We start from the raw sequence: 13456 nt of genomic DNA on the forward strand, positions 1-13456 counted from the left end.
CCGTTGAGGAGCACAGGCTCCGGACGCGCAGGCTCAGCGGCCATGGCTCACGGGCCCAGCCGCTCCGCGGCATGTGGGATCCTCCCGGACCTGGGCACGAACCCGCGTCCCCTGCATCGGCAGGCGGATTCCCAACCGCTGCGCCACTAGGGAAGCCCCAGAAAAGTTATTTTTTAATCACGAAAGAATTCATGCTCAGTGAAGAGAACTTGGAAAACACAGAGGAGCACAGAGTAAAAAACACAAACCAAAAAGCTGGGTTAGGACTTCCCTGGCGGTCCAGTGGTTAGGACTCCGCACTTCCAGTGCAGGGGGCGCGGGTTTGATCCCCGGTCGGGGAACTAAGATCCCACATGCTGCACGGCATGGCCAAAAAACTTAATTAATTAATTAACAAAGCAAAAAAAAAAAAAAAAAAAAAAAGGCTGGGTGATCTTCTTACCCATACCAGCCTCTGTAAAAATGCTGTGCACAGCCTTCCGGTGTTTTCCGTGCATGATGTGGCTCCATATAAACATATCCTTTTCCTCCAGGCACATCCAGCAGCTTGGTTTCCTCAGCCACCCCACTCTCCTTAGCGCCCAGCATGCTTCCAGGGATCACAGACCCATCTGTGCCGTCCACCAGCTGCCGGGTCCCTCCGTGCTCACCCCTCCCATAGGAGTCACTGTCTTTGGGGGCAAGTGCTTTACTGACAGCACGTAATACCCCATCTCCCCTTCTCCTGTCTTTCTCCCTGCCCAAGGGCTGGGGGCTGGGGGCGGGTGACATCCTCTGTATTAACATTGTAAAATGTTGGACAGCCATTGAAAAAACCAAAGACCTAGATTCCCTCTGCTAATTGAAAATTAAACAGCTCTGCAGGGGCTATTTCCCTGCGTCCCTCTCTTCCCTTAGCAGAGATGTCCTCTTGAAATCTACAGACAGGCTCGGCTTTGTCCAATCTCTCGTTAAAAACTCGGGAGGCTGGCACCCATCCCCTGCAATCCTCTGTGTGATGTTGGCAAATGTCACCCGATCATAGTGACTGGGGAGAGTTATGGTTTTATTTGGGGTAATAAATAGGAGCGGCTTCAGAAGCAAGAACAACTCCTGTTTCCATGCAAATACAGTTTGTAATAAAAACCTGCCAGGACAGAAGTATGGAGGCTGCTCTTCCCAGCAAATCAGTCCCTCTGATAGAGCATTCTTCAGAGTTATCCTGGGAGGGATCCAAGCAGCTGTCGGAGAGGTTTGCCACTAAAGGATTTGGGTGTGTGGCCATTTCTGTTGAATTAAGAAGTAACAGGAGACAGGAAGCCTGGCAGGGTGGTTTAGATATTGTCAATATGAGGCAGAATAACAGCCTTCTTGCTTCCTCAACATTGTCAATGCCATATTTTCACATCGTATTTAAAATCCTACGCTGAATAGTCCTACCAGAGCTGGCAGAACGAATGCTTTACAGATGACAGCTCTGAAGTACGCAGAGAATGGGTGAAGGAGGAGGGGGTACAGATATCTGCCGTGTGCTCTCTGCACCCCCCAGGGATGTTGCTTTAGGTGCCACATCCCATCCGATCCTTAGAACAGCACAAAGATTTATCTTCCGGGGAGAATTGAACTTCCCACCTTCATTCCAGAGAGATCAAGGACTTCCTTTAGTTCTTGAAGCCAATTGATGCAGAATCGGAGCTGCTTTGACTCCCAGACCCTTGTTTTTTTTCCCCATGTCCTTGCTCACTTTCCCGGATCACTGAAGGAGCCCAAGGGGAAAGTGCCAAGGTTATCCCACAAGTTCAAAGAGAATATTATCATCTAATGGAATATAAGCTAATGGAAGGGCCCCAGCACTACTTGGAAGCAGAACTGAGTTTCCAGGAAGCAGAGTTGGAAAGGATAAGGCCCCGCAGGGCCTCCAAGGGTCCAGAGGTGCTTCTGGAGGAGGGCGGTGCTTTGGGGGGTGGCAGCAAACAGATGGTCCAGGCGCCATTTCAACTTCATCTTCGTGACCATCTGTCACTAGGGAAATGTGCTGTAGGCTGGGAAGGAGCCAAAGGAAGGAGGGGAGAAAAATGCAGACATCCAGAACGGTTTATTATTCTATCTTCTCCCACCGCTCCAGTGCCAGACGATGTTGGTCTTCATGGGAGTGTAGACAGCCAGTGAGAACCTTCCAGGTCAACCATGGGAACGTGGGTTTGCTGGCTCTGGGGTTTGCATCTCCTGGAGGGGATCTGTCTGCCCCACCCCATCCTCACCTGCTGTCGGGTCATCCCCTCTGGTCCATCTGTGCCGGGCTGCTGTTTGCATATGCTGGTTCCGGGCCGGTACCTGGCCAGCAGGAGACTGCAGGACCCAAAGGGGCAGCCTGTCTGGCAGCAGCATTGCTGGGCAACACTGGATGAATTTCCCACAGGTCTGACTTCAGCAGTGGAACTCTTGGCAAAGCACACACACAATGGGGGCATTTCCCGAGCCAGGTGGGAGTGGGACTCGGCTCCTGGAACTCATCACAGGAGGTGTGGTCCAAAGCACGCTGGCTGAGAGGACAATTATTTTCTCCAAGCACTGTGTGTGTGTGTGTGTGTGTGTGTGTGTGTGTGTGTGTGTGTGGTGCACGCTTGAGTTGATAATTTTGGTGGACCATGGGGCAATTTCATAATATCTTACCAACTTTTTCAAAAAGGATTTTTGAGTTTTCTTTTTATGATTTCCTCCCTATTTTAAAATATCTGATTAAAAACAATTTTTTTAAGATAATGACAGTTATTCTTATTTATTTATTTATTTATTGGCTGCACAACACGGCATGTGGGATCCTAGTTCCCCGACCAGGGATCGAACCCACGCCCCCTGCGTTGGAAGCTCAGAGTCTTAATCACTGGACCACCAGGGAAGTCCCTAAAGAAAATTTTTTTTTTAAGCAAATAATTCCTCTTCTGTGCTGATGGTAATTGTTACATTTGGAGACCACCTTTGTATCCAGTAATAGAGGCTTGATGAAATGTGCTGTTTTCGTAAGAATGACTAGATCCGTGCATGGTCGAGGATCTGAAATACAGCCAGTATTTCAGAAGTTCACTTTGCACCAGGTGTCTGCTCACAGCTTGGCAGACATTATTTCTTTGAATTCGTACAACCACCCTATAAAGGAAGGGACATAAACATCCTTTTTTTTTTTTTTTTTTTTTAAATAAAAGAGAAAACAGAGTGTGGAGAGATCAAGGAATTTGGCCAAGGTCGTGGGGTCTTAGCTCTGGCAGTTTAAACCCCGAGCCTGTGCTCCAAGCCACTGACCTCAAGCTAATGGTACTTGTCATTGAGCAGTCAGATCATGGGCATTGAAAAAAAAAAATTTATTTATTTAATTAATTTATTTATTTTATTTTTGGCTGTGTTGGGTCTTCGTTGCTGCACGTGGGCTTTCTCTAGTTGCAGCGAGCGGGGGCTACTCTTCGTTGCGGTGTGCGGGCTTCTCATTGCGGTGGCTTCTCTTGTTGTGGAGCACGGGCTCTAGGCGCGCGGGCTCAGCAGTTGTGGTGCGCGGGCTCAGTAGTTGTGGCTCACGGGCGCTAGAGCACAGGCTCAGTAGTTGTGGCACGTAGGGTCAGTAGTTGTGGCTCGCGGGCTCGAGAGCGCAGGCTCAGTAGTTGTGGTGCACTGGCTTAGCTGCTCTGTGGCATGTGGGATCTTCCCGGACCAGGGCTCGAATCCATGTCCCCTGCATTGGCAGGCGGATTCTTAACCACTGCTCCACCAGGGAAGCCCACGTGGGCATTTTTATATTTGTCTTTTCTGTATATTCTTACTTTTAACACGTACTCATTCCTTTTGAAATGGGGGGGGGAACTCCCAAATTATGTAAAAGTAGAGAGGAAATAAACAATAAAAGAAAAAGTCTGAATGTTTTGGAATGGGGAGAGTTAAAAGATATTTCAACCCACTTTCGTGCAATTATTCCTGCTTTGCTGTTTTGGCAATGCTTGTCAATTTTTTAAAATTTGCAAAGTCGCTGCAATAACCAAGTATGTATTTATATCTTATGTTGGTATACAGATTGCTTTGTAATCTCCCCTAATTCGTTTGAATGAATTGGTGGATGTTATGTTAAGGCTGTTTCTAACTTTTTGCTGTTCTGTATACGCAGGGCTGGAAGTAAATTAGAAGTAAAAACCACAAGGCAGAAAAAAAATTGAATTGCAGAAAAAATGAAGTGTTATAAAACCACTTCAGGGTGTTCCAGAATGATTAATACTTGGGGAAAACATGAGGACAGTAGTTGGAGCAAACTGTCATCCTGATAAAATTACATTCAACCAAATTTTTTTATTTTTTAATTTTTAAAAAGTTTCTATTGGAGTATAGTTGCTTTACAATATTGTGTTAGTTTCTACTGTACAGCAAAGTGAATCAGCTCTACGTATATATATATCCCCTCTCTTTTGGATTTCCTTCCCATTTAGGTCTCCACAGAGCATTGAGTAGAGCTCCCTGTGCTATAGGGTAGGTTCTCATTAGTTATCTGCTTTATACATAGTATCAATAGTGTATATGTGTCAATCCTAATCTCCCAATCCATCCCACCCCCGCTTTCCCCCTTGGTATCCATATGTTTGTTCTCTGTGTTTGTGTCTCTATTTCTGCTTTGTAAGTAAGATCGTCTATACCAATTTTTTCAGATTTCACATATATGAGTTAATGTATGATATTTGGTTTTTCCTTTCTGGATAACTTCACTCCACATTCAACCAAATTGCATTGTGATGGATTCTTGTCCTTGTGGTTGTCCCTCTGTCACCCTTCGGAGACAGAGCTCACCTCTGGAATAACCAGAGATGACATTTCCTAGCCTCCATTGCAACAGGGGCATGGGTGCCATGAGCTGGGAAATCCTAGTCATAGGTATCTGCACATGGTTCTGAATGAGAAGCTGGTGACAGAAAGAAGAAGGGACCACGCTGAAACATTCATTCTTCTGAAGGTGGTGGCAACAGCAGTGATCATGTCCAGGTTTGAGACTGCAGCATCCACGCCCTGAGAGGGGCCATGTTGCAGGACCACTGTCCTCACTGGGTTAGTTCTGTGGTGTAATTATAGGATTGCACCTGGCTCTTTACCTCTCTTTCTCCTGAGGATTCTGCGAGCAACTCAATAACCATTTAATAAATTTTATTTCTGTTTAAATAAATCAGAGTTAGTTTCTATTTCATGCAACTGAAAACTCGGATGGATATTCACACATTACCATTTATTTCCATATCTTTACCATGTATACCTTCAATCCAATAGTTTCTTTATGCAATTAAATGATAGTAGCGCCAGGAAATTAAGAATCAAGAGAGTTTTTCAGAATTTGGGAGCTTTAGAAATGAATACCAGGTATTTGCATGATTTATAGTTTATGAGTGATTTAAGCTTAAAATTTTATGGAAGCCACTGAAAAGAATTCTAGAGGGATTCTTGTTTCTTTTAGCTAATAAATTGGGTCCTATATCTAAAGTTTCAAAGGGCCATGAAGGTTGGAATGAAAACATTACTTATAGTGAATCTCATCCTTAGTCATTTTCCCAGGTGGTGGTACATTTACATAATAGTAGGAGTTCTGTGATGAAGTCTTTTGATTTTTCATGTTACTGCAATTCTAGCTCATTTAATCCAATATGATATTATTAATAACTCATCTTTATACACCATTGAAATCTCAGTGTCTGGGGGATATCCAAGAAAAAGAGGATATTCTTTTTCCAGCCATCCTCCCCTTCTCTCCAGAAGTATAAAACTACATATAGATGTTCCTAGGTCAAGGATTCTGTGAGTTTTTTAACCATGTATTTTATGGAGGCTAGTGAGGGAAGGAAATTCACGGGCTAGAGTCTAGAGTGCAGGGAGTTGGTCAAATATATAGCAAGCATCCTTCCAACAAACTTTCTGAGTCCTTCTCAAGTGGCTCAGCACCTGCCTGCTCTAGGTGCTGAGGCCATTCATCACTTATGATTAAGTTCAACTCCAAGTTTAGAAAACCCAAAAGAACCATGGCTTAAATTAGGTAGAAAAAGTCTACAAGGGTCCAGGGCTGATTCTGTGTCCCACAGTGTGAGTGACCTAGTCTCCTCCGGTCTTGGTGCTCTGCTGGGTGTTGCTTTCATCCCCAGGTCCCTTGTGGCCCAAGAGAGATGCTACAGTGACAGCCATCACACTGCATTCCCACCAGCAGCAAAGAGGAAGCAGAGAGGAAGGGCACGCTTCCTCCTCTTAGGAAAGTTCTGGTTAGAACTTAGTCACGTGACCTTGCATAGTTGCAAGGAATCCTGGGAAATGTAGTCTTTATCCGGGGTGGCCATGTGCCCAGCTAAGAGCTGGGGTTTCTTTAACTGGGGACAAAGAGGAGAATGGATTCCTGAAGACAACTGGCTGTGTTTACCCCAAGAAGTTATAAAGAACAGGGTGAGATTATTTTCTAAGAGAGGAAATCAACATGTACACTTATTAACTACCATCCAGTGTATTAAACGTGTTAACAGTGATGTATTTGAAGGGCATGGGAGGGTAAGAAGGGAGAGGCCGCGTGGTATAGTGTAGAGACCCATCGAATCTGGTCTAGAGTTTGGCTACCTGGGCGTGAATGTGTTTTTGACATCTCCTAGCTCTGGGACCTTAGGCTAGTTCTTCCCCCACCCCCCGCTTCCTAGGGCTGCTACATAAAATACAGGATGCCCAGGGTCCTGATATTTGAGACACGCTTAAACTAAAAATCTAGCCACTACCCCTTCCCCATCTGTAACATAGGAATTATTCAACTTAATAAACAAATAGTTAGCCAATGAATATACAAATGTATATTGTCTGAGAGTTTACCGTGTGCTGGATACTGTTTGAGAAATGGGGATAAACTTACACTATGGGATTATTTGAAGATTAGACAAGAAAATTCATGGAAAGGTCTGGGCCTGGCCCAGGATCAGAGCCTGTTGACTAGTTATGTCTCTGCCCTTCTTGCTCTTTGGCCTGGGGAAGCTCTGATGGAGAAGAGGCTGAGGGATCCCAGCAGAACAACTTCTGATGAGTGATGCTTGGGAACCCATGACAGGGTAGACAGAGGCTGACCATCCGGAGTGGCCATGGGGCACGTCCTGCCCATCCCGACGTCCAGTCCATGGTCTCACCTCTCTAGAAACCCTTCTGGAGCGCCTCTGGAAACCATCTTCCCCTCCTCTGCTTTCATAGTACATGTTTATACCTCTCTTTTGGCCATTAATGAAAAAAATGTCCTTACGTCTTTCATCCCATAAAAGACTTGAGGTTCCTTAGTTGGCAGTTTCTCGTTGACTGCACTGGCACAGTTCTCTTCTCTCTCCCTCCCTCTCTCAGTATTCTTTGATGTTCTGTGGTCTCTCTCGCTTGTTTGCAAGCTTCCTGAGTTCCAAGGCCATGGCCTACAGTCCGCAGAAAACATTCCTTCCAGGTTTAGTAGCTTCAAGGTGCCTCTGCATTTCCCGAGAGGCAGGCCCCACCAGTCTTTCAGGTCTTTGGCTGGAGAGTAAGTTTCAACCCCCCCGCCCCCCTTGCTCTCCCTGGGCATCTACTGGGGGAGCCTGTGGAGTCCTCTCCTGGTCTGGCCACCGGCCACAAAGCTGTCATCTCTGAGTTTGCCTTTGCCTCTCCACCCTGCCATTAGCGGGACGGTGGAGGGGTGCTCTGGGAGTGTGGGCGCACCTTCACGTCAGCCTGAATCACGCATCATTAGGAGGGTAGAGCTGCTGGGGGAAGTAGAGGGAGATGGACGGCTTCTGTTAGCGTCTAAACTCAGTTATAAATGCCTTCGCGTTATCCGCGGCTTGGATTTCCCGTGCCATCGTGTGTACAGTTGCGAGTTGGCTGAACAGCAGAGGAAACAAAAGAGAGCAGAAAACTTGTTGGCTCTGGAATAAGGAGTGAAACGTCTGCCCTCCCCTGCAGTAGGACACTGGGTTCTTTCACTACAGGAGAGGTTGGCAAACTTCTGGAAAGGACCAGACAGCAAACGCTCTGCTTTGAGGGCCATGTGGTCTCCATTGCAACTACTCAACTCTCACCTTAGAGTAAAAATGGCCCTAGACAAGCCATACATGAGTGACCATGGCTGAGTTCCAGTAAAACTTTATTTGTAAAAACAGGCGGTGAACAGATTTGGTCCCAGAGCTGTAGTTTGCCCACCCTTGAGCCACAAAGTTCACGAGGACCCAGTTCACCCCTGCGTCCTCCCTCCCTTTGGAAGTTTCCAACAGGGCAGGTTAGCAGGCCCCCCTGGTTCCCGCTCAGTCCCTCCTGGGTCCCTTTGCCTTCTGGGAGAAACCCACTTTGATTTGTCAATGGATCTTGACATTTTCTGGGCCGTGTTTTGTGTAGCCTAGTTCTTGGCATAGAGAGCTTTAGCCAGCTTTTCTTGTTAATGACTCTTGTTTCATAAGCCTGTTTGGATGGCCCCCCTGCAACTCCATCCAGCTATGTAACGCTTTTCCAATCTGTGCTGATGGGTTCCTGGAGACCAGAGATGAAGCCCAGGACCCCTCAAGGGTGTTGCTGTCCAAAGCCTCACCCACCAGGGTGGTCCCACTCCAAGCCAGGCAGCGAGGGTCTCGCGGGTGCAACCGCCCTCTCACAGGCCCATTTATGAAAAAAAAAATTAAAGATGGATAATTATACATTTATCTGTATGTGTGTCTACAGCTTTTAAAAATTGTGGTAAACACATAAAATTTACCATCCGTGAAATGATAGAAGAAATATATATTTTGCTCTCTGCCCCTGGTTCTTGGCACAGAGGTCCTGAAATTCTTGTACTTTCCTAAGGGATCAGAGTACTAGGAACATCTCGCTTTAATATTTGCTTTATGACCCCATCACTGGCACTGGAAATCCTTGTGAGTTCCTAAGTGATAAAAGTAGTAGGGCTTGGGATTCGCAGATGTAAACTAATATAAGCAGTATAAACAATAAGGTCCTACTGTGTAGGACAGGGAACTATATTTGATATCTTGGGATAAACCAGAATGGAAAAGAATATGAAAAAGAATATATATATGTGTGTATAACTGAGTCACTTTGCTGTACAGCAGAAATTAACACAACATTGTAAATCAACTGTATTTGAATAAAATTTTTCAAAAGTACTAGGAACGTCTTTTGTTCTGATGAAATGACTCTTGGTGGGCTCCTGGATGGCTCCTGGACTTCCCTGGTGGTCCAGCGGTTAAGACTCCGCGCTTCCAGTGCTGGGGACGCGGGTTCGATCCCTGGTCGAGGAACTAAGATCCCACATGCCGTGTGGTGTGGCCAAAAAAAAAAAAAAAAAAAAAAAAAAAAAAAATTGATCATGCCTGCGTGAGGAAGTCTCCATAAAAATCCTGATAGTACGTGGTTTGGGGAGCTTCCAGGTGGGCAAACACATCCACGTACTGGGAAGGGCCTCCCCTACTCCACGGGGAGAGATGTTCTGTGCTCAGGACCCTCTTGGACCTTGCCCTGTGATCTTTTCATATGGCTGTTCGTCTGTCTCCTTTCTCACATCCTTTAATGAACTGGAAAACACAGGTGTTTCCCTGAGTTCTGTGAGCAGCTCTGACCAATTAAATGAACCCAAAGCGGGAGGTGGTCATGTAGCCAAGTCGGGCAGAAGCTGTGGGTAACCTGAGGACCCATGACTTGTGATCTGCGTCCGAAGTGGGGTGGGGAGCAGCCTTGTGGGACCGAGCTCTTCACCTGCAGGATCTGATGTCATGTCTGGGTAGATAGTGTCCGAATTGAGTTCAGTTGGAGGACACCCAGCTGGGTTCGTGGAGATTTGCTTGGTGAGGGACCCACCCCCCATGTTTGGTGACAGAAGTGTCTGTGAGAAATGAAGTGTTCTGTGTGAGTGTAAGGGTGACACCCAGGAGGGAAAGACCGAGTTTTCCTATTGCACCGTCTTAACCATTTTTAAGCATACAGTTCAATATTTTTTACTATCTGCACATTGCTGTATACTAGCTCCCTAGAACTTTTTCATCTTGCAAAACTGAAACTCCCTACCCATCAAACAACAACTTTTCCTTTCCTCAGCCCCTGGTAACCACCATTTTACTTCCTGTTCCAAGAGTCTAACTACTTTGGATATTTCATGTGAATGGAATCACACAGTATTTGTCTTTTTGTGACTGGCTTATTTCACTTAGCCTCATGTCCTCAAGGGTCATCTGTGATGTAGCATATGTCAGAATTTCCTTTGTTTTTAGGTTGCTTCTACCTCTAGGCTATTATGAATAGAGGTGCAATGAACGTGGGAGTGCAAATATCTCTTCAATATCCTGTTTTTAATAATTTTGGATATATACCCAGAAGTGGGAGGGCTGGATCATGTGGTAGTTCTATTTTTAATTTTTTGAGGCGCCTCCGTACTGTTTTACCATAGCAGCTGCACCACTTTACATTTCCACCAACATATTTATAGCTTTTTTTTTAAAGGAAAAAATGTAAACAGGATAGTCTATATAGTTTCATTCACTCATTCACTCAAAAATATTTATTGAATGCTTACCCATGTCCAGGCACTGGGTTACTGTATTGAACCAGGCAAACCCTTGCCCTCTTGGAGTTAGTCTTGTTGGGGAGACCGTTTTTTTTAAGTCTTCTCTTATTAACCTTTCCCTTACCCTTCCCTAGTTAGGTAAATACATCTGCAGAAAACCACCGCTGGAGCTTAACTATGGTGAACCTACATCTCATAGACTTTTAAAAATATTGGGGTGAAATTCATATACCATATAATTATTTTAACTGAACAATTCAGTGACATTTAATACATTCACAGTGTTGTACAACTGTCATCTCTCTCTAGTTACAAAACGTTTTCCTCACTCCTGCTTTCTGTTTCTATGGATTTACCTACTTTGCCTATTTCATACAAATGGAATCATACAATCTGTGGTCCTTTGTGTCTGGCTTCTATCACTGAGCATAATGTTTTCGAGCTTCATCCACATTGTAGTATGTATCAGTACTTCATTCCTTTTTATGGGCAAATAGTATTTCGTGGTAGAGATAGAACCCATTTTGTTTATCCATTCATTCGTTGCTGGATGTCTGGGTTGCTTCTACCTTTTGGCTACTGTGAATAGTGCTGCTATAAACATGGGTGCACAAGGATTGGTTTTGTTACCGAAAGTGGGGTCTGGCTGCTCACCACTCAAAAGCAAATAAAGAAGCAAGGTTGGTGGAAAGGAAAGTTTGCTTTATTTCGGATGCCGGCAACCAGGGGTGGGAGAGGGAGGGTGGACTCCTGTACAAAGGCCAACTCCCCCGCCCCACCACCCCCAATCAGTGGGCAAGAACTTTCATAGGCAGGAGGGGCTACATGCAGAAACAGCCCAGTCAGCTCTGACAGTCATCTTGAAATTGGTCATGCGGTGGTCTGATCAGCGGTGGTCTGATCAGCGGTGGTCTGATCAGCGTTGTCTTGATTGTTTTGCTTCCATGTCCTGGCTGTTGTAAATAGTGCTGCAGTGAACATCGGGGTGCATGTTGCAGTGAACATTGGGGTGCATGTGTCTTTTTGAATTATGGTTTTCTCTGGGTATATGCCCAGTAGTGGGATTGCTGGGTCATATGGTAGTTCTATTTTTAGTTTTTTAAGGAACCTCCATAGTGGCTGTATCAATTTACATTCCCACCAATAGTGTAGGAGGGTTCCCTTTTCTCCACACCCTCTCCAGCATGAGCTGCTCATATATTTTGGAGATTAATCCTTTGTCAGTTGCTTCCTTTGCAAATATTTTCTCCCATTCTGAGGGCTTTTTGTCTTGTTTATGGTTTCCTTTGCTGTGCAAAAGCTTTTAAGTTTAATTAGGTCCCATTGTTTATTTTTGTTTTTATTTTCATTACTCTAGGAGGTAGGTCAAAAAAGATCTTGCTGCGATTTATGTCAAAGAGTGTTCTGCCTGTGTTTTCCTCTAAACATTTTGTAGTGTCTGGCCTTACATTTAGGCCTTTAGTCCATTTTGAGTTTATTTTGTTTATGGTGTTAGGGAGTGTTCTAATCTCATTCTTTTACATGTAGCTGTCCAGTTTTCCCAGCACAACTTATTGAAGAGACTGTCTTTTCTCCATTGTATACCCTTGCCTCCCTTGTCATAGATTACTTGACCATAGGTGCGTGGGTTTATCTCTGGGCTTTCTATCCTGTTCCATTGATCTATATTCTGTTTTTGTGCCAGTACCATACTATTTTGATTACTGTAGCTTTGTAGTATTTGATTGTTTGAAGTACAGTTAGTCTTTAATTCCAGGGTCGGTTTGTTCCCATTTCTTTGAGGCCAGTTCTTGGAATTGTGGCAGCTTATGTCATGGCTACAGTCTGGTCATCATGTAGTTAACTTCCTCCACCTGGTGGGGCTTTCAGTATCTATAAAACAGCTCACAGGATATGGCTCAGAATATTACCTGTAGCCCTTGAGGAAGAACTAAAGGTCCTTGACTTTGCTTAATGGCTAAACTGTTATTATTTGGTCTCATTGGACTGTTTTCCTTTGTTACTGCATTTTCTCACTTCTCTGATTAAACTTATTGTTTGGCTAAAGTTTTTCCACAGACAAAAGGCAGGCTGAGGACATGGTGGGGAAGGACCATAAGGTCCTGCTCTGTTTCAGTTTGAGTACCTGTTTTCAATGGTTTTGGATCACAGATGTTTGCCGCTTGGGGGTCACTCAGGGTTCCATCCCGTTATGAGAAGCAGAGCAGCGATGTGACTTGCCCGGTGAGCTGGTGGGAAATCTAGCACGTGAACTGGGCTGGGACTTCCGGGCACTCTCTCCCTCACCTTCTGAATCTTGAAAAGCTCCTACCCTCCTCACACAGTCCCCGACCCCCGTAAATCACCTTTAATCAAAGAGAAGAATAATTTTCACAGTCAGCCATCCTGGAATCCCAAAACCCCTGCCTGCTCCGGGCTGCCTGGTTCCCGTCTGTGGCCTCCGCAGGGTCCCCTGGCAGATGTGTCCTGAGGCTGTGACTTCCCTCTGTCCTTTCTAAAGGGGTTGGAGGTGAGGGTGTCCTTGGGTGTGGGAGCGATGGGATTGGACTTCACATCTGCTCTGTGGAAGTCCTTTTGGGAGGTGGGCTTTGCTTGGGGGCAGTGATAGATGTTATGGGCCAGTAGACATGACCGTGGGATGTTGTAGGACCCCTTCCCCAGAAGGAAAGGATACCCTCTCCCTTGATGGATCCTCCTCAGTGGATCCCCCTAGTGGATCCGCCAGAGCAAGGAAGAGTATTTGTCCTGGGATTGAGGTTCAGAAGATTTTAGGATTCTCTAATCAGGTGCAGAGGAGGCCACAGCCCTTGGTTCTGAGCTTCTCTTTTCAGCTGCTTCTATTTCTGGGTGAGTGATTCGTTAAACTCCAGGGGTCACCGTTTGGTGATTTCTGGACTGCCATCATTGGTAGGGTTAAATATAAGCAAGAAA

The sequence above is a fragment of the Physeter macrocephalus genome, unplaced genomic scaffold, assembly GCF_002837175.3.
Source record: "Physeter macrocephalus isolate SW-GA unplaced genomic scaffold, ASM283717v5 random_432, whole genome shotgun sequence".
In the NCBI taxonomy this organism is placed as follows: Eukaryota; Metazoa; Chordata; class Mammalia; order Artiodactyla; family Physeteridae; genus Physeter; species Physeter macrocephalus.